Here is a 22,076-nt window from a genome sequence, read left to right on the forward strand (position 1 = left end):
ATTGTATCAACCTACTAGTTGGCTGACGCACAAACGGAATCCTGAGAGGGTTAATTCAGTGAAGGAAGGAAAGAGTTCTGGAAAGAAAATAGACGCAGCTTATATCAAAGGTAGGATCTTACCGAATGCAGAAAAGTATGGTTTCACTGGGTCTACTGGACGAAGGTCCATTATACCCTATCTATTTTGTAAAGGAAGTGCTCAGTGACATTTTATATTCTGAGTAAGTATGGACATTAGGGCTGTATTACATACAATGCCCAGTGGGCACAACAGGCGTGTGTGCCCATTTTTGGTGCTTTCGGGGCACTGCACTTTTGCCAAACGGGCCTAAGACGCATGTCCAGCCCATTCTGTAATACTGGTAATGTTGGTGCACATGTAGTGCCAGAGCTATCGTGTGATGGTATTTAGGAGTGGGTGTAACTTGCGTAATTCAGTGTAGCGTAATACAGCCAAATTAGGTAAGTATTCATCTAGATTACACATAATTATGCAAGAAGATTAATTCTACGTTTAGTGCAAAACAGGTGCGAGAATACATTTTGTGCTAACAAGTAGTGCTGAATGCAATATAACACAAATAACGAGCGTGAGCAGCTGCTCACACTCACTAAATATGCTCTTGGGGTCAGATTTTTCCCCAGCTTACTCCTGGCATTTACTGCTATTTCTTCAGTGCAAAATGCACCCTTGCATCCATAATGAAATGTGAGGATACATTTTCCGCTAAAAGAAGGGTCCTCCAAATCACTCTTAATTATGTGAACAGGAGTAATCATATTATATGTGAGCAGGAGTAATCATATTATATGTGAGCAGGAGTAATCAATTATAGGTAATTCTGCATCAAGGAGCAAGGTATAATTGCTGAAATTACTCCAGCTTCATTGAAATACTGCCCATGGCCTAATGGCACTCCCTCAAATGCACGGGGGTGTGGCCACATGTAAATGAGAGAATCTCTTTGTGTCTGCGGCCAAAGAAGCTTGCTGGCTCTTAGGCAAACAGGCCCTTAGGAGGTGCACTGACTGTGCTCCACATGAACTCTGACACTGCCAGTGTGCCCCCTGATGGTAGCTGTCAGGAGAAGGGGAAATGGGTTCCATGGACCCCCAGACATCCTCCTGCAGGCAGGTGCACTTACTCACTGCTCTAGATTGCAGGGGGATCCGCCTGCACTGTGAAAAGTCTTACACTGAATGCACTGCCCCTTGGGCAGGCACACATTTGTGGCTGCCCTGGGAGCAGCGAGTGGTTGATTATAGGGTGCACTATCCTGGTCTGCAGCAAGTGCACCTTTAGAAAGATGCACCGTGGCGCAAACTGGCGTAGTGAGCCTAATCTATAATAGGACCAGGGTGCGAAATCTTATGGAGATGAATACTTGCTCGCAGATCACTGCTATGACCTCCACTCCCCTCTCAACAAAATGAGCACCATCGTTTTCTGGTGATCATTTCACTTAATATTTAAGTGCCTCGAAGCAATTCAGTTTGTTAGGTGCTTCATTTGAATCGCTAGTTTACTGGTTTAGCCCTGCTTACATATTTGTATGTATCGTTTTCGTGTGCTATATATGAATCAAACGTGTTTTGGCTAGCAATTGCTTCACCTCTGATATTAGAAAGTGCTGTTCCTCCTGAAGACTATAATTGACTGAGCATTTTTTCATGAAGTCAACAGATTCAGTCATGTGCAATTTGTGTGCAATGGTGTTTGCCGAGGTCTTCATTTTGCTTGAGGTCACCATAAATCAGAATAAATAAAATGCAAAAGATGAAATTCAAACCTTTATAGACAACAAAGACTTGAGGCATAAGAAACTGAGAATTATGTTAAACAATACCTGCCGGCAGCGCATCACTTTCTGAAAAATCTCGATGCGCCCTCAATGATATAATTCATAAAATATACGCCGCCAGTGGTGCAGTTTATTTTCGCGATTTCATAACCTTCACATAAAGTGACATAATGTTGCAATAAAATGTTTTTCATTTGCATCCAGTGTTATTCGACTACTGGTGAAGCCCCTCTACTTTAGGACTGGTGTTCTCCTGCTCAGGAGGCGAGCACTGTCTTTTTCCAGGACTGAATGCGTATCACAGATATTTGGAAAAAATGGGCCTCATTTATGAAAAGTGACGCATCGCTGCATGAAAACAGCGATGCGTCACTTTTCACTGCGCCCTCCTTGCGAGGCCAATGATGCGCCATATTTACAGTATGACGCATCATGGCGCAAGGAGTTACAGATACGTCAGTATTTCTGACTTATCTGTAATCGCAAAAGTCACGCATTGCTGGAGTGTGTCACAAAAGTGACGCAACTCCAGCAATGCGTCCTTTCACATGGGGAAAGCCCCATGTGAAAGGGATTGCGTCAGTCTTATGCCTGCTGTGAGGCAGGCGCAAGATTTTGACGCAACAGCGTCCTAAAAGTGACGCAGTGAAATCTCATAGATTTCACTGCGTCACTATTACGAGGCTTTTTGCGGGGGAACGCCCCCTCTGCATACATTATACCTGACGCAGGTATAATGTAGCGCAGGGGTTTACAAAGTGACGCATCTGCTTAGATGCATCACTTTGTAAATAGTGCGCAACAGGAGACATGTTTTACGCCGCCGATGCGTCACAAAAAGTGACGCATCGGAAGCGCAAAACTGACGCAAGGCCTCATAAATGAGGCCCATAGCATTTACAACATTAGATTTAAATAAATAATCGAAAAATAAGCTAAATAGCTAAACACTTACACTGGATTGCATAATTGAACACATTAAATTACAAGACATGGGCGCACATCAAAGTTATCCTTCCACTGCTCACTTTTAGGGACCTTTTTTTGGTTAAGTGCATGTGTTTTCCTACTCTAATCTTCTCTCCATGGTGTGCTTCCCCAAATGCCTAACCGCAAACACTCTGGGGCAGATTTATGATAACTGGCGCATCCCCAGGGATGCGCCAGTTATATTGCACCGCTGCTCCGCCACCCATGGTGCGCCGCATTTACAATGCGGCGCACCATGGGGCAAAAACGGCACAGATGCGTGACGCATCTGTGCCGTAAAGGTGGCGCATTGCTGGAGTTGCGTCGCAAGCGCGACGCAGCTCCAGCAAGGCTCGGGGGTGTCCCATCTTTACAATGCTTCGTCAAGACCTACGCCTGCTTCAAGCAGGCGCAGGGTTTTGACGCAGCATTGGCCTGAAAGTGACTGAGTGAAATCTTATAGATTTCACTCAGCCACTTTTGCGAGGCCCACCTGCCCCGGAACGCCCACCCTGCGCCGGAACGCCCACAAGTGGCGCAGGGCTTTACAACATGACGCATCTGCCTAGATGCGTCACGTTGTAAATGGGTCGTAGGGATGCGCCATGTTTACGCCGCAGTTGCGTGACGCAAACGTGGCGCATTCCCAACATAAATCTGCCCCTCTGTGCTTAACTCTCAGGCACGTCTCTCCAACCCCTGTGCCCTCTGTGTTGTTCTCACCCTCGTGTACTTTTCCCCAAGTTCCTGTTTCTTTTGTGAGCTTCTCTCTCCTCCCTCAAGCTTTGTGTTCGTCGTTTCACCGCTCTGGACTCTTTTCTCCATGTGTGCGTCTACCCCAGCGCTCCGTATTACTCTCTCCCTTGTTCATTTCCTTTAACATCCTTGCTCCCAACCACTACGCCATTCCCTACTCTGTTACTCATCGAACCCAGCGTATCTTTTTCTATTTCACAATTTATGTTAAAAAAATCGTAATTTTGTATTTACTTTTCCGAGTGTCATCCAACATGTTCGATCCGTAAAAAAACATGAAAGTAAATGTGCCTGCATCAATCCACTGGTGCAGATATTCGGGCTGATGCACGAGTGTGCTGCTGGAATGGCATGACCATATCATCATGCCTTTTTTAGTTTTTTAGGGGCATATTATCAAGGGGGGCGATAGGCACTTTTCGCCGAAAACGGCCGCTATGCGGCGAAAATTCTATCGCCCCATTATCGAGCTGTTGCTAACAGCAGTAAGCGACAGCTTGAAGGCGATAGCGAGCGGTTTGGGGCCCGCTTTGCATGTCAGCGATATTTATCGCTAATGACATGCAAAGTGGGCGTACCCAAACCGTTAGCGACTGAAAGCAGTCGAAAACTTCGCTATCGCCTATTCACAAGGCTGGCGTAGCCATGGAAATATTCCCGCTATCGGCAAAAACTAACGCCTGCTCTGACCAGTTCTTAGCCATGTTATCCAATGGGAGGTGGATAACATGGCTAAGAGCATTTCGTCGCTAACGCGAGAATATCGCTATATTCTCAGCGATATTCTCGCATTACGCCGCTATCGCTTGGTATTTTAGCGCAATGGAGAAAAACGTTGCTAATAACATGTTTTCTCCGCTAAAATATCCAGCGATAGGCAGCGATAAAAAAAAGTCGCTAAGCGCATTTAGCGATAAATTTCGCTAGTTGTTGGTAATATGCCCCTGAGTTTTTTAGTTTTTTTGATGATGCTGCACAGTGTAGGGATAAATCCTGGTGTTGTTGAGCATCAGTACGCATAAATGGATCTGGATCTCTAAATGTGGAAGAATGGTCCAGGAGAAAGAGAGGAGATGGGCTATCACCATTTGCATCCTCCAACCAGAATACTAACAACATATAAAATGCAAACGCAAACGTGACTAGTTCAGGAGCTCACCTGTGGGAAAACACCTATTGTTTAGGAATTCTATATGCATCATGTTATGTTTCGCAACATCCAGAGGCCGAACTGGAATTCACAAAAAATTGTAAGGCATGACAATCCCCAACCCCCCAATGCCCCGCCGGGAGTTATGCCTCATCACTGGAAATGACACATTCATAAAATAAAATTCTAGTGATGAATGGGCTCCTCGTGAACGAGGGGAGGACATTATGGGGGTAGAACCAGGATCTAGAAATAGCCAAAAATCCTTATGCCCATGTTATGAAATTTCTACTTTAACATGGGTGAGCCTAAGGGATGGTTAAAAACTATGACGATGCATTGCACTGTATATTATCCTGCATCATAATTGGTTGACATGCTTCAGCCATTCAAGTGTCTCAAAAAGGGTTCCCAGGCGTTCTTCAGGGCCTAGAGCCCTACTTTTCTGACTTCTATATATGTTGAAAATAATTAATCCATCAGCAAGCAACTATTCAATACTTTTAGGTACAGTTCTGCTCATCGGCGATTGTTAAATCCGCGATTTTTGCTGGTCCTGTGAAGTATGTAAAGATAAAACACAAATCCTATTTGCACTTGGGCAATTCACATTATGGAGACACAACATAAATAAATAAATAAATAAATAAAACTAACAAACATAAACATAGAGGGTACATGTTTCCGATCCCTGCTAATGACAAGAATTTGCGTGGTTCTTGTGAGAACACTACAAACCACTGCAAACTCATGCCTGTGATAATGCGTGCTTTTCACACACATCCATATCGAAGCATATCTTATCCTAACTCATTTTATAAAGGGACGTATGGAGTGGTCAATGGGGAAACCCTTGTAGTCACACTCTAAGCAAAGGAACAAACATGAGAACACACATTAGAAAAAACTTTTTCCAGGAGAGAACTTGATAAGGCGGGCTCGGCATCGAGCACACCGCCATTATGCGGTCGCACTAGCAGCCTGCTTTCTCGGGTAGGAGGGGTCGCCGCGCACACTGGTGACACAGCACCCAGCTTCCCTAAGGAGTTACCAATTGTGTGTTTGCATGGTGCATGAACCAGAAGCACTTCCTAGTGCTTCCGGTTCCTGCATGTCGGCAACGATGACCTGCTTATACCGGTTCTGCACATGCAGCCCATTAAAAGAGGAAGGGAGCAAAGCAGGCATTCTCTTCTGCTTCGCTCCCCCTCGTATCTGCCAGCTCTCGTCCCAGGCCAGGGCCGTAGGCTCTAACAGAGATAGACAGAAAGTAAATCCTATTCATCAATTAGATTAAGATAGAAATGGCTATGTATTAGAGACATGTTAAGGTTAGCCACTGACATCTTGTACCTATCAATGTATTGGACTTTCTGCGTATTGTATATTATGTAAATAACCATAATTTGTAATGTTTTATTTTGTGATAAAACACGGTGGGGGGCCACGCCCCTAATCCAAACAAGTTGTGGTGTATGAATTGTTTGCCTTGGGGAAAGTGGGTGAGGAGAGGTTTCCCACCCTTGGGTCTTTGGCAGCTAAGGGAGAGGGCCTAGGCGGTACCAGTCCATATTATCTTTGCCCTCCTCACCATAGGAGTCCCATGCACGCACTTAATCAAAGGGAATTGCCTACGGTTTCACCTAAACATGGGTGCAGTCCATCTGATTGTTGATAACATTCATGGAGGTGGGCGCCAATAAGAGTTTTATGCTTGCTGGAGGGAGTGTTTATGTAACATGGTGCGTCCAAATACCTTACCATGTCACGTGACACACATGCCTCATGATGGCCGTAACATGATGTGCCCACGTGTGAGGTCGCGCGCTAGGTGATGCCATTCAGAGAACAAGGGGAAATGTAGGCGAAGATCTCGCTTGTAAAAAAGACAAAAAAAAGGAATTGAGATTTTATGAATCCCAGCTAAATGTTGATGATGACTGTTCTTTTACACAGTTTAATTTAAAGTTCAAAGTACGTCACACCAGCAGACTTATATAATATTCCCCTCATGGAGCTAAGTGCATGTTACTCTTTAGTCCCTGCAAGAAGAAGGCAATACGTATTGCAGTATTCCATGCTAGACTGATGTGAAGCCACACACCTAAAATGCACATGGTTGGGAGGTAGAGGGTCCCATCATTATAAACCAATGCTACATCACAACCTCGCAAGGGGGTGTTGAGACAGTTTAGCAAGCAGTCACAACAAAGAGGGCTGGAAAAGTATGCAGTCCTGGGTCAATATTCATTATAACACCTTCGTCCAGGTATTACCTGCAAACAAGGTGTTCATTGTTAAGCTCATTGACATGTGCGTTTATGTGGCATATCCAACGTTGTTCTTATTACGTTGAGTTTGGACCATGCTGGTATGATGATTTATAGTTACTATTTCAAGAATGATCCATTAAATATAATTTACTGTGTGTTTTCTTTCTACAAATTGGTTCCTCATTTTAGTAGAGCTTTTGTTGCATCTGATGTTACTACGGTGTTCACTGATTCTAAGGCGTATTTTATGTCATCCCCACATCTCTCAGTCCACATGGAAAAGTTATCATATATATATCACATTCTCTCTATTGAAATTAGCATAGAGCTTGTGCACCCACGGTCTACCCGTGCCTATACCTAACTCCATAGGGGCTTCCGTGAAAGGGCACACAGAGCATCTCCCACATGCATAATGCCCTCTTACTGGAGGTAGCCCCCACAATATGTTGCTGGTTGTACTTATTAGGGTGTTGTTTCTAGTTTATACCAGCCTATCCCTAATTCTCTTGCCATGTTATAAGGAGAAATGGGGAAGGGCCCAGTTTTCTCCTGCACTGCCCAGGACATTCTAATGTTCACTTGTTATAAAAGGCCGATTTCAAGGCACCGTTGGTGATCATTTTTGGGTATGAAATGGCTGTAAGCTTATCAGTTATTGTACTTGCCTGTATGTTAAAAGTCTCAAGGTTAGAGAAATGTCAGCTAATGCGTAGATACTGACCAAAAGGAGAGTTTTCCCAGAGATCTAGATGGAAACAGTTGAAACTTAGTAAGACATTTTTGTGCGAAGGTTTTTCAAAAACTCTAGTCTCTAAAAGACTCTTTGATTGTAATTTCCATGTCCAAGAAGGTTACCGTTCTGCAGGGGGGTGGCTCCTCCACTAGGGCGGAGGAGCATCGCCCCACTGTTTTCTCACAGTGCGAGAAGCAGAAACATCAAATGGTAATAACTTTCCGTTATTACCATTTTTTGCTTGGTTGTGGGCAGGTAGGTGGGCGGGGCTGCTCTGCGAGCAGGGGACGAGTGGTGTGCCCACTCCTGCCCTGGGAGCGCAAAGACTGTTTGGTCGGCCCTCTGGGGCCACCCAAACCAGTCATGCACACTCTGCTCTTCTCCATGCATGCTGCAATGCAGCCTGCATGGAGAACATGGCCTTCTCATAAGCACCTGGCTGGGCGCCATCTCGACCAATCACTACGTTGCTTGCAGCGTTGTGATTGGCTTAGGGGAGGGATCCTGGCTGCCTGCTTCCTGTTCCTGCCAGAGGCCGGAGAGCTGGAGCTAAGAAGTCGCAGGACCCGGCCGGCGGAAAGGTAAGTTGAAATATATATATGTTTTAATCATTAAATTAAACCCCCCACGCGTCCTCCTCTGTGACCCCTCTCCCCGTGCAATCCCCTGCAGCCGCCCACTCTCCCACCCGCAAGCCATGCTGGCCACCACTGCAGTTCTGTAATCATTGGTATGAGTGAATCTCAGGAAAGTATCATATCTATCGACCCATTCTACAAACCTCAAGGCCTCAAGGTCATTACTGTGCCAGAATATCAAACATCATCGATGTACCTGGGCTATATTTTTATATGATCCCTGCAAGGGTTGATTTAATAAATAATGTAGTCACATTCAAATTGGTACACATGTAGGCATACCAGGCTCGGACGAAGGCACTCCCCATGAAAATAACCTGGACCTCATGGTCAAGTGTATTTTCATATGCAAAAACATTCTCAGTGAGGGGTAGCCAAGCTTATTCCATAACAAAGTGCACTGGAGTTATAATATCTTGTATGGAATTCTGTAGAATACTTTCTACTACCTCCATTGTACGTTCCTGGGGTATACTGGTATATAGGACCTCAATATACATGGTTATAAGCAGACCATTGGTCTCATCTATTGTGGTGCCCTTCAGGAAACAGAGAACATCTTTGATGTCCTTCAGATAGTATGGCGCCACTGTCATTAGGGGCCTAAGGTACCAGTCACAAAACTGATTAAGGTTCCAATATAGAATGAATGCTCAACCCTATAGGTCTGCCTTGTGAGTAAAACCCCATATGTATTTTTGGGAGGATATAAAATTGGGCAACGCAGGTTTTCTCGACACAAGAAATTCTGCCTCATTTCCAGTGATGCAGCCAAATGCCAGTGCTTCTTCTGTGGTGATACTTTGGATCATAGCTTTAACTCTAGGGGTAGAGTCAGTGTCAAGAACTTCATAGTTGATAGAATCAGATAGAAAGTGTAAACATGCGGTTTGGTATATCTCTCTTGGCATTACCACAATGGCACCGCCTTTGTCTGCTTTGCCAGTGACACGCAGTGCTACATGGACGCACCATGTGATGCCGATACTCCTTCCAGCCACCAAGCATGAAACGCTCATCAGCGTCTACCTCTGTGATTCTTACTAAACATTCAGAGGGACTGCAGCCACATTCAGGTAAAACAATGTAGAATTCCCTTTGATGAAGTAAGTACACGGGACTCCCCTCGTTGAGTATTTCCTTGGAATTGTAGTGAGTTCTAAATTTTTGAAAATTCATCAGGCCGAAGGAGACCAGGTTGTGTTGCTTTTTGATATTTTGAACTTCTACATGCTGCTTATCTTTGCTTGACTGATTCGCCACATCACCAGTACTGGGAATATTGTCATGAATGGCTCTTGAAGTATGCGGCCTGAAATAGGGAGCAAACTACAATATTTCAGTACGTTTAAGATAAGGTTATATTGCAATAAATCTGCTGCTGTAAAATATGCGTACTGCTACATGCTGGTTTTAAGTGGTACACATCTTATTTCAGGAGCTTTGTTTATAATGCGCTCCTATAATCTAACCAGGAGGAAATCATGCATTACCCTCAGGTCCCTTATGTCCTCATCCCATTCATTACTATGTGGAGATGACCATCTCCAGACAGAAAAATGCAAGAGGAATGCTGGGACCCTATTACTGCCCCTCCAACCGGGAGTACATAAGCGGTACTCACCCAGCATCCCGCCTGTTCTTTTTTCTGTCTGTCAACAGATTGAATGGTGTGCTGGTGCTGCTCCTGCTGGGCTGGAATGGTGGTGCTTCTCTTCTTCCCCCCGCCCGACTGCCTGGATGTGCGGGCGCGGGGTTCCCTGGTCTCCTGGCCTGCCGGGCTGGCTTGGCGTCAGTCTCTCTTGGAGCCGGTGTTCTGCTGTGCACTTCGTGCACCTCTCGGTCCTTTGCGTCTGGAGTTCCCGGTTGCTTCCGGGTCGCGGGCTCGTCTCCCCGAGCTTGGCCAGGTGAGACGTGCCTCGCTGGATGGCCTCCTGCTGATCTCCTGGCTGTGACAACGGTGGACTGGGGGCCTTGTTCCTGGGGTTGGCCCCCACTCTGGGTGAGTCCCGCTTGTGTTTTTTTTTCTTTCTTTCTGGCAGGTGTGGCTCTGTGGATGGGATGTCCCGTTATTGCTGGAGCTGCCGATTTTGGAACCGGGCTTCAGGGTCGAGGACAGAGAGCTCTCCCGGTCGCTCAGTTTCTTGGGTCCTCTGTAATGTGTCTGCGCACTCTTACTGAAATATCACTTGTTTTCATGAAGCTCTATGAGTTGGTTACTTTTGAAAAGTGCACGTTCCCAGCCCTGTTCTTTATTGCTGGTTGCCTTGTACTTCGCATTGACTGCAATACAGTGTATTCAGGATGTGTCCCGTACAGCGTTTGTGTGTGCCCTGGCCTTTCCGCGCTCGGCCGGTTGGGATTCGGGGGGTTTGCAATCCTGGGATGCCTTTCATTTCTGGCGTGCTGGTGTGAGAAAATATAACAGAAGTCCCGAACGCTGGGGTGCCGTGTTCATTTACATGTCTTCTCGAATGTGCATGTGATGTTTTTGCCTGTGACGGTGGGGGCCTTGTTGTGCTGTTGGCACCCGCTCTGGCTGTTTTTGCCCCCTTTTTCTTCTAGGAGTCTCGGTTTGCTGCTTGTGCCGGTCCTGGAGTGGTGGCTGGCTGTCCTTCTGGAACTTGCCATGTTCGGCGTCAGTACCACCTGGGGAGGCGATGGTTTGTGCCGGGGCCTCCTACTTGGGGTGCATGCGTTAGGCGCTGTGCTACGTCCCCTCTTCTTTTTTGGGGTATCCTGCTGCTGCTACCGGTGCCCGTGCTGCTTGCTTCCTGTGTGTGCTCGGTGGCGGGTGCTTCTGTGTGCCTGTGGTTGCTCGGACGCACTGGTGTTCACTGGGGCTCTCTGTCCCCGCCCCCCCCCACCTGCGATGCGTGGGTGTCTGGTTGGTGCTGGACGGTCGGGTGCTGTGGTTTCTGTGCTCCTCTTTCTTGGTCTGCGTGGTCAGGGTTTCTGTTCCTGGCCTGCAGCCTTGCCGCCTGCCCGCCCGGCTCTTGTCTATTCTCTGGAGTAGGGCGCGTCGTGGGTCTTCTCCCTTTGGTTCCCTTCTTCGGGTGGTACTCCTGCTCTTGGCCGCTCGTGCTTGTGGGTTTTCTCTTTGGGCACTGTTGGGGGGGGTTTCCTCTCTGAGGTTGGCGTGGCTTCCTGTCACCTCTGTGGGGGCTGGTTCCTCTTTCGCTGGCTCTACCTTTTTTGCTTGCTCCTGGGGTTCTCTGTGTTGTTGGGGTTTTCCTGCCTGCTTGCTTGCGCCTTGCACTCTGCTGCTCTTGTGTCTGGGTCGCTTCTCGCTTCTTCAGCGATGGCCTGTTGGGGGTGCGTTCTGTTCCCCCTCTACTTCTGGCTCCCTGACCCCGCCTGGTGCTGGGTCGGTGTTCCTGCTCATTGGGCCGCTGCGGGGGGGGGTCCTGTTGGCTCCCCTGGTTCCTGTTGGCCTGCCGTGGTATGCTCCGTGGGTGGCCTTGCCTCCGGTGCTGGCTGGCTGTTGTGGCCTCTGCTCCGCTTGTGTGTCCTGGTTCTTCGCCTCCGCTTCCTGGCTTCTGTAGGGTTGGTCGGCGTTTGGAGCTCTTGGTTCCTGGCCCTGTTCCTCCCGTCCCTTGGGCTGCGTCTGGTTCCTCTCGTGGATGCTTGGCGGTGTCATGCCGGGGGTGCTCTGTCCCCTCTGCCTGCGCTTGGGTGGGATGTGCTGCCTTGGGTGCGGATGTTCTGTTCTGTTCCACCCTGCCTGCACCTGTTCTCGTCTGTTCTCTGCAGTTTTGCTGGGTCAGGCCTGGTTGGGAGCCCACCTGGGTCTTCCTGGTACTGTGGGCTTCCCTTTGCTCCGGCCTGGGGCTTCGGGTGTTGTCCCGGGGCCTTCTGTGTGCTTGGGTTGCTTCTGGGGTCTTTTTGCTTCTGCACTGGCTCTCCCTGTGCTTGCCTTTAGCTTGCTTCTGGTGTTTCCTTGCCGCCCCTCCTGTTTCTGCCATGGTACCTGCCTGGTTTGTTCCTGGGTGGGGCCTCCTGGGGGTGACTGGTGTTTTTTTTTCGGGTTGTATTGTTGGGCACCTGCTCTTCTTTTCCTTGGCGCTCCTCGCCCCCCGGGTTTTGTTTCCGGTGGCGGTTCGACTTTGGTCCCTGGCGCCGCTGCTGTCTGGGCGTGGCTGTCTTTTGCTGCTGCCGTATCATGTCGTGCCAACTGTTCTCCGGATTGGTGCGCTGTACCTGTGCTCCGCTGTCTGCTCGGTGGTTGTGCTTGGTCGGGCTGGGTTGGTGCCTGCCTGGCCTCCTGGGGCTGCTGTTGGCTTCTTAGTCCATCTGCACTCGGGTGTGTTTGCTCCCTGGGTTGTTCTGGTCTCGTCTGGTTCCCTTGGTGGGTGCCTGGCTGGGTGTCTGCTGGGGCTTTCCGCTCCTGCGTGTTGCGTTCCTTTTTGGGCTCTGCTTCCTTGATGGTCTCTCTATTGGGTCCTGGCGGGGTTCTCTGCAGTTGTGGCCGCTTCCTGGTGGTTCATTCTGGGCCTTCTCCTGCTGCCGGTTCTCTTTCAGGGCTTGTTTCCCCGGTGTTGTGGGCCTGTGTGGGGTCCTGTAGCTCCGGGTCTGCTGGCTTCTTGCTGGTTCGGGGTGGCCTCGGGCTGTGCCTCCTGGGTTTTCTGGCTGTACTGTCCTATTCGGCCTGCTCTGGGGGTGTTTTGCCGGACGTTTCCTGCTTCTTTCCTGATTCTGGGGTCCTGGCTTGCTTCTTGCTCCCTTGCTTCCCCGGGCTTTGATCCCCGTGTGGGTCTGTTTGGGTGCCCCACCCCCCCTCCCTCTCTGGTTGGGGTGTGGTTCTGTGGTGCTCTTGCCTCTGCGGGTCCCTCCCTCCTGGCTGCGGGTTGTCTAGGGTTTTCCTGCTGCTTGGACCTCTGCCTTTTCTGCTTCCTCCTGCTTCCCCTTTGGCCTTCTGTGTGGTCCGGTGGTGTTGTGCTGGTTGCCTTTTGTTTTGGTCTGAGCGCTGCATGGGCTCCTTCTGGGGTTTGTTGGACCTGCTGCTCCTCCAGCGTGGTCAGGTTGCTTGGCTCTGGTCCTGGCTTCCTGGTTCCTTTGGCGTTTGTTGCCCTGTTTTTTGCTGTTTGCTTGGCTCCTCTCGGGTGTTGCTGGGTTCGGGCCTTGTGGTTGTGGTCTGGGAGCTGCGCACCCTGGGTCTTTCTATTTTCCGCTGCTCCTGCCCTTGCTGCTTGCCTGGCCTGGGTGTGGGGTTCCTGGGCGTTCCTGTGCCGTATGGGCACCTTCTTTTTGTGCTGCCCTCTCTGCCTGGTTTGGAGCTGCTGGGGTTTCCCAGTTGCTCTGTGCTCTCCTCCTGCCTTGTGTTTCCTCCCTTTGGGGTTGGGGTTTTCTGGGGTTGTGGACGGTGACTCTGTGCCCGCCCTTGTTGGGTTTCTTTGTTGTTGGTTTCCGGTCTTGTTGGCCTCTCCTTGCTTGGTCGGCTTTCGGCTGGTTTCTGGGGGTGTCTCTGTGCGGTGGTGTTTGGGTTGGCCTCCTCTGCCCGTACTGTTCTGGGTTTGGTGGACTTCCTGGTTTGGTTGGTGGCGTCCTTCCCTGTGAGGTTTTTTGGCCTTCTGGGGTTCTTTCACCCTCCCTGTCTTTCGGTTTGGTTTGGGTTCTCGCTCCTGTTCGGCTCCTGAGTTCTTGTTGCTTCCTGGGCCTCCTCGGCCGGGTTTCCTCCTCTGGTCTCTTGGGGCTGAGTCCTTTGGTTTGGTGAGGTGGGCCGGTTTCTGGCCTGTGCTTTCTCCTTCTTTTTTGGACTGGGTGCTTGTGCCTGCGCTCTGTTGACCGTTTCTTTCTTTGGCTTTCTTAGGGGATGTCTCGGTTTCCTTGTGGGTCTGCCGGGTCCTGTGTGCCTTCCTGCTGGTTCTGGCCTTGGCGGCCTTGTCCGGTGGGTTGTTTTGGTGGGTCCTTTGTGTCCTGGTTCCGGTTGCCCTTTCTCTGGTTTCTCGGGTTGGTGGCCTCCTTTTTTGGAGCCCTGGCCTTCTGTTTGTCTCCGGTCCTTGTCCCTGTTGTCCTGTTCTGGGTTGTGGGCCGGTTGTTTCCTGTGGTCTTCCTTTCCCTCCTTCTTGGTGCTCCCTTGGGTTGCTGCTTTTGTTGTGGTTTCCTGGGTGTGCTTGTGGGTGCGGAAGGCCGGTTTTCTGCTTTGGTATTCTCCACATAGTAATGAATGGGACGAGGACATAAGGGACCTGGGGGTAATGCTCTATTACTTACCTGTAATCTTCATTACACCGGGTCCCGTTGTCCTCTTCCCATTCATACGCCTCTCCCTCCCTCCCGGGCGGCCTGCCTTCCTGTCTGGGCTTGGTTGTACAGGCGGGATGCTGGGTGAGTACTGCTTATGTACTCCCGGTGGGAGGGGCAGTATTAGGGTCCCAGCATTCCTCTTGTTTTTTTCTGTCGGGAGATGGTCATCTCCACATAGTAATGAATGGGACGAGGACAACGGGACCCGGAGTAAGGAAGATTACCGGTAAGTAATAGAGCATTTACAATTATACAGATACCACTCTGTTCAATATACATTTTTTATTCACATCAAAGAGCTCATTTTAGTGTCATGGATTTAGCCTCATTTAATCTGTTCTAGCCCTGCAATACCTATAAGGTTACTTTTAAAATTGAGGGCGGAATCAACAGGGATTATAGCTGGAACCCTGAGGTTCCACAAAGAAATTAGGAAATTGATAATTCTGGGTCTGTATTCCACAGTAATTCCGAATTTTCCCGGTATTTTAGATCTCATAATCCCAATGTGGCTTGCTGCTGCAGTGCTACAACTGCATTGGTGGATGACCCACACATTCATTGTTCATTGCTCCAAAACGAAAGGCATCAATTTTCTTGTGAACACCTAAATGAGTGCAGCTATTACGATGATGGCATGAACATGATTTCTTACCCATGGCCAGAGTAATACTCTCGTAGACCTTGAAGCACTGTATAATTTACACCAGCCCACAGCCGCATCTTGTTTTGGTTTTCTAGTTTTCAAGGGATTAACCATGAGTATGTTTGTAGTTTCCAATGGAAAAAGTGAAAACACAAAATCTAATATTTGTTTGCTGGTTTCACAAGTAGCATTCATCAGATCTGGAGCTCCAAACTGTGCTATCTCTGTTGCCACTTAAACATTTTGATGCTACTTATTTTCATGTGGATAAACGATTTCTAATTTAAATGGAATGTATTGTATTCATGTATTTACTTTTTCACTCTTCATTTCAGAAATTGTGGTCAGATGGGCAAAGACGATGTTTCCGCAGAATACATCCATGTATGCCACAAATAAAACTTATTAAATAGGAATAATACATCAAACAGCTGGCTTTGGACTCATTAAGCTGGATTTGCAAATGATTTTCATTAAGCTGATGTTGTGTAAAAGGTTGTGGAAAAGCATATATTGCGCAAAGTAGATCGCATTTTAGGAAACGTGAACAGTCAGGGCAGGGTCACTTGATTGCATTTCATCAACCTCTCAACAATATTAAAATACACCTTGCAGAATGTTTTATTTCTTACCAGTTTTTACCTTACTGTGTTCCTTGGTTGTGGTTACACCATCCCTAATTCCAGGTCAGAACACTTCAGCTTTTACTTAAATTATCTAAAAACATTTGCAAGCCGGTTGAAGTACAAGTGCTTCAGTCATGGAAAAATCATTTGGGACATGGCAGCCTTTATAGCAGTGAAAATGTTACTTGCACCTAGTGACCATGGATTCTTTAAGGCAATGAATGAGATGAATCCAAAATGACTGCCGGGCCAGATACACATACAAACCCAGGCTTCCAGAAAATGTCATTGAACACATTGAAACATGTTTACTTATTCATTTGTACCCTCTCTGCCAATTTAGCAAGGTCTTGTGTGACTAGAACCCTCATAAACATAACCCATTTTATGTATCTAGTCTTAACCCTTGCAGGACCAAGTAATTTCACACAAAATGATGGATGAGTCTGTGTGAAGGGACCCTGTTAGGAGCAACGATTGATTTCTTTATTGTTCAATTTCTGAAGTCTTTCAAGTCCCTCCCTAAACATCCCTCGGAAATACTCTCATCTCCGCACACAGCCAGGGTGTGACTTTCATTGGTGCAGCAGGTACTGTGCCACCGGGGCCCAGTGGTTTGAGGAGCTCATCGAATCATAACAATTGCTGTGTTATACCTTTCAAAAAGCAGCCTGAGGGCCCATTTCCTTATTGGCATTAGGGCACATGACACACTGGCTACCCACTGCACACATAAGGAAAGTATGTATGTGCACATTATTTTGCTGCACAAAGACACACATAATTAAGGGAGCGTTGCGCACAAAAGTATTTTCTAATCACTCGACTTTAGTCGTTGCAGTCAGATAGGCCTCAAGCTGAATCTCAGTCAAGAGATAAACTCCTCTGCCACAAAGTAAAATCAATTAGCATGTGTACAGTAAACTTAAACAAGCACTGGCAAAGCCAATAAGTCTGAATGGCAATGCTGAAGCCATTGGCTTTGTCAATGTCAATGTCTTTTAGCCATGTTGTATAGTAGCGTCATAGTGCTTCTTTGCCTGACTTTCAACCATGTTGATAAGCAGCCATGCAGCTATATAATATAGCTAAAACACATTGACAAAGCCAATTGCACTCCCATTGCACCTTTACAAATCAGTTTTAGCCACACATTATAGAATGTGCAATGCTGTAGAGTATGGCTACACAACATTGCTAAAGCCAATAGCTTTCATAAGTGAGACCTATTGGTTTTGCCAATGTTTGGTGAGGACTGGGGCTTATTTTTCGTCATCAGACATTGTCCCAAAGCAGGAGCAAGAAAGACAGAAAAGGAAAAAAGAAAGTAAGATAAATAGGCAGTAAATGTAGAGTTGGAAAAAAGAGGCATATAATGAGATAAAAATTAGGTATTCTTGGTATCTGGTACCCCAGAATGTTGTAGCTGTAGCAATAGCCTATTGAGACAAAAGAAATTGGACCCTCAATTTATTATTTCATGTATTTATGTCTGCACATATGTACTTATTTATTTATTCACATGGTAAGCACTATATTTAACACTGTACTCAGGTACATTTTTGGTTTATGTCCATCATCCATCTTGCCCTTTCCTTTCTCTAGTAAAGCAGCATTCCTTGCATTTGGTTTGAAAACCATGGTAGCACTGCAGCCATTTGCTCTGGATTTAACAAGCAGCACAGCCTGTTTGTTCCCAGCAGCCTGTTAATGTCGGTTATCTCTATAAACAGGGCTCTGCAGCTGAAACCAGAACCCTAGCAATAAGTTATCTTAGAGTTAGAAAAAAGAGATGGGAAGCCTCATTTTGCCAAGGCTCAATATGGTTCTAAGATCATTTCTTGACAAAGATGCGTAAATATTGTTTTACAGTCTTCTGATCTATTGCCTGGGGAGTTGCTTTGTACACATTACGAGAGGCCCACATTGCACAGAATGCCCCAGAACAGCTTGCAGCAGCTTGTGTCATTAATGCAATGCAGAAAGCCGTGTCTGCATAATTATTGAAGCCTCTGTGTGTTTTGAACTACAAAATTAGTTGAAGCGGTACACTTAGAAGCAGCCTCCTTACTAACGTGCACCTTTTAAACAATCACCGACTTTTGTTTACTTTTTTTGCAGTGTTACAACCTGTGTGAACATTGATACTTAAAGCAACTTTATTGTGCTGTTCTACTGTGCATACACAAATGTGGTAAATGTGCTGAGATGAGTGAGTAAGGCTAAAAACGTGTAGGGGAGATTTCTGATGACGGGGAGGAGCTTGTGTAGAAAGGGCATGAAGGTGACAAGTCCATTTATGGTTTCAGCTACAGTGTCAAGTTTGGGCTATATAAGAAAGAAAAAACTGCAATGTTCACACACACAACACAAACAAGGGCAGGTGCGGGGGAGTTTATGAAATAGAGAGTGGGCGTTTTGGGATTTAGAAGTAATGGACTGGAGCAGAGAGGAAAATACAAGTACTCATATGGAGTGTTGAAACATAGAAAAAGAAGCTCCAAAAATGGGAGCAGTGGATGGACACGAGTACTTGGTCCATGCTCTAGGGGAGGGCCAAACACAAGAGGAGGACATGACAGAGGCAAGCCTTGACAAATAGGCTATCTGTGGCTGTAAGCCCACTGTATGTAAATAACATGTCTCGAAGAGACAAGCCGTGCGCTGTCTAGCTGAGGCCTAAAAATAAAGAGACTGTTTGAAATTGATGGCATCTTTAGTGATTCTGTGACTTATACAATCAAAGTACAGCATGGTGATGTCGGGCAGTGCTTAATTTGTAAAATATTAAGTGCAGGTACGCACATTTTTGTGGGAGGCCACACCCACTTCCACCGGCTCCACCACTTCGTTCACTGGCTCCACTCCCTTACTCTATTGGCACCACCCGCATCCTAACTGGCACTGAAAGCCAGATGTATTACCCAATCTGAATTTCAGCAAAACACGTTGTTAATAAAATCAAGGCAAAGCCACGAAAGAGACTGGATGTCATAACTTTTGGAACCAAAGATAATGAACTTTTTCTGACCATGAATGGCCTGACTCTAAAGTAATGCTGGAATTACAATCTACCTCTGTTGTTTTTTGTGTCTCCCCAGGCTTGATTTTCAAATAACACCCTAAACTGCGCCCAACCAGGCTAATAGCAGAAAAGAGTACCACACTTTACACACGTCTAATTATTTTGCTCGGAGAATTTAGGGAATTCACATTCCACTGATATATATATGTACATCTTGTTACCAAAGAACATATGATATTATAGAGCTGAGAGGAACAAGTCCACTATGAAGGCATCTATCACATGAAGAACATATTGGACTCGCTAGATACACCGTATGCACCTCTCTGGCCTAAGTATTGCCTGTTACTGATTTATTCACATCATTCAGTGTTGTAATATGCCCAATATGGTCATGTAAAACCTCTGATTATATATATATATCGAAAAATGTGTGTATGTTATAGGCTCATGTCAAATGTAATGTCACAGGTATGTCTATAGTATGCAATTCAGACCCTTTGTATATGCACAGTATGTAATGTTCTGAAAATCTGAAAATCACGCTTTTTAGATATGCAGATAACTTAAGCATTACAGTGCAAATAATGGAGGTCTGCAAACCTCACATACCCAAGTCAGAAATGTCCACCTGTGCAGGCTTCTGTTTGGTTGGCCTATTATATATAGCAAGTTGTGAAAGCCTCTATATATGTACATTATGTGGGTAGCTGATATTTGCCCACTTCTGCAAGCCTCTGGCGTATTCATATTATATGGCCAGCTGATATTAGCCCAGCACTTCAAACCTTTGGCAAACGCATATTTTGTGGACAATGAGTGCCCAGTAGTGCATGCTTCAGGCATATGCACGTTATGTGATCAAGGAACACTTGTCCATATTTTAAATATGTTTACATCTGATATTCAGGGATAATGACTTGTGTTTTCAATATTTAACACATCAGCAGCGCACTAATATTGCTGCAGATAATCTCAATGATACCCTCCCATTTCTCATTTGAGAGGTGCTGTTTTGGTCAAAAATAAACTTTTTTATAGAAGTTACATGAACAATAAATACAGCATATCTCTCCAAAATGTCCATAATAGACTCTCACATATATTAAAAAGTTAAACGATATTTAAAACAACTTAAGAATTAGTCAAGGTAATTAGGGCAAGACTCTACAGGCCAGAGCTGGCTTTAGAAGGAGGCCCCCTGAAAGAAAAAGAGAGAGCGAAGAAGACAGATCCTTAAAGAGAGAGACAAACACGAAGAAAAGAAAGTAATCGCGGTAATGAAGACAGAGCGAGTGCTGTGAACGGTGGAAGCAAAAGAGAGAGATAGAGACATATGGGAGAAAGAGGAAGAGAATCTAAAAAGAGGGAAATTGAGTACATCTGTTGAAAAAAAAGGAACTTGGGGAAAGATGAGCTGGCAAAGAAAGACATATAGACATGGGTGGATGGACAGGCAAAGTAAAGAAGGGACGGATACACAGGAATGGAGGCAGAAAATTATTTATTGTTTTTCCAATAACATTTCTGTAGAGAATATTGATGCCCTCTGTGACCCGGTGGAATGCTGGTTAAAAAAACCAATGATTCTCATGGCGTGGCGCGCTCTGGTTTTGTATGGAGCAAAGGTTGATGTCAGATCAAGTGATGGTTTGCTTTAATCGCAGGAATAAATAACCCCCACTTCACCCATGGAAACCAAGGTACTTTACTGGTGTTGCTAAAAAAATACATCTAAAGGGATTGTGCTGTGTATTAACATGATGGCTCTTCTTCATTAGGGAAACTCTAATCCAGTCATGTGATTTTGTTTTAGTAAACTGTGTAATCTAGTTTTATTACAATGGGTATAATTAAAGTAAACCAAGATTACAGATCCCAGAATGCAATAGGATGTTAAAGAAAATCCAAGGTGAGAGTCATGTCTCGCAAGTTACAAGAAGTCATCCAAATACCCTATACATGGACCACATATTGAACTGTATGAACACCTTAGCCATGCCTCTGAGCACCATAAGCGGTGGGAAGCCATTGTGGAAAACGCAGGCTCGTTCGATCAGATATTCGTGATCAAACCAGCTGCCCACCTTTCCAAAATTCAGAACTGGTGAATAAGCCACGAGAATAGTTTGGGGAACACTTTTAACATGGTTACCATTGCTGGGGAAACCATTTTTTGGTAACTATACTACACCTGACACTGTGAAGCTGGAGTTTTTCCTTCTTAGACTTATGTCCTGATCACAAAGTGGACATTACTGTACGTAGAATTTATTTACTGTGCCTTGTAATGAGCTGTGATTTTATTATACTGATTCCAAGACACATTTCTGACATACTTGATTGCACTCATGTCTACCAAATGTGTGTATTGTAGTATTATTTAATACAATGTAAAATAATTCTTTTATGGACATAGTTTAAACCTTCACTGCAATTATGACGTGGTTTAGCGTTTATTAATTGAAATTCTTGTGTCACAAATACTGCAATCTAAGCATCCATGTTTCAAGCAAACTCGTCCTCCTCATTCCCTATTACCATTGGTTTCACTTTCTCTTTATATGCCCAAACCTCGGCTCGGCTTACTTTTTTCAAATATCTGCTAACTACAGTAATAAAGAACACAACACGGTGGCATCAAGAAATGAAAGAGGGGTAACACAGCTGGAAGGTTGGTTGCTGTAGAAACAGGACGCAAACACCTTATTTTCACTCGTGTAGCCGGGCAAACAAGAATGAAGGGCAGGTTATCTGCAGTGGAATTTGCAAATGAAGTTACAGTACTTTTACATAAAAACAAGCACAAGAAACGAAAGTTTACACTTTTCCAGGCACCTACCTCAAACATTAAACAAGAGTTACTGTTGTGTTTGGGTTTCCACCTTAATTAAAGACACTCACTCAGCGTTATGGGCGGAAGGATGTATTAATTATATTATAAATAATGCTCAGGAAGAGCGCCGGGCGTCTTACTACGATGGTGCTCCGAATCGCTCTGACGCGCGAACAGTCGTTCGCGCATGCGCACATTCCCCGCGCTCTAGTTCGGGCGTGCCGCGTCACGCGCACCCCTGGAGAACTAGAGCGCAACACTACATATCTCCCTTTTTTCCATACACATTAAACTACAGTTCCATGGTTCAACAGTCCTCCAATTCAAAGTCTCTGAGGTGTGCAGGTCTGACTATCACTCTTCCAGCACGC

Source organism: Lissotriton helveticus, chromosome 6, assembly GCF_964261635.1.
Source record: "Lissotriton helveticus chromosome 6, aLisHel1.1, whole genome shotgun sequence".
Taxonomy (NCBI): Eukaryota; Metazoa; Chordata; class Amphibia; order Caudata; family Salamandridae; genus Lissotriton; species Lissotriton helveticus.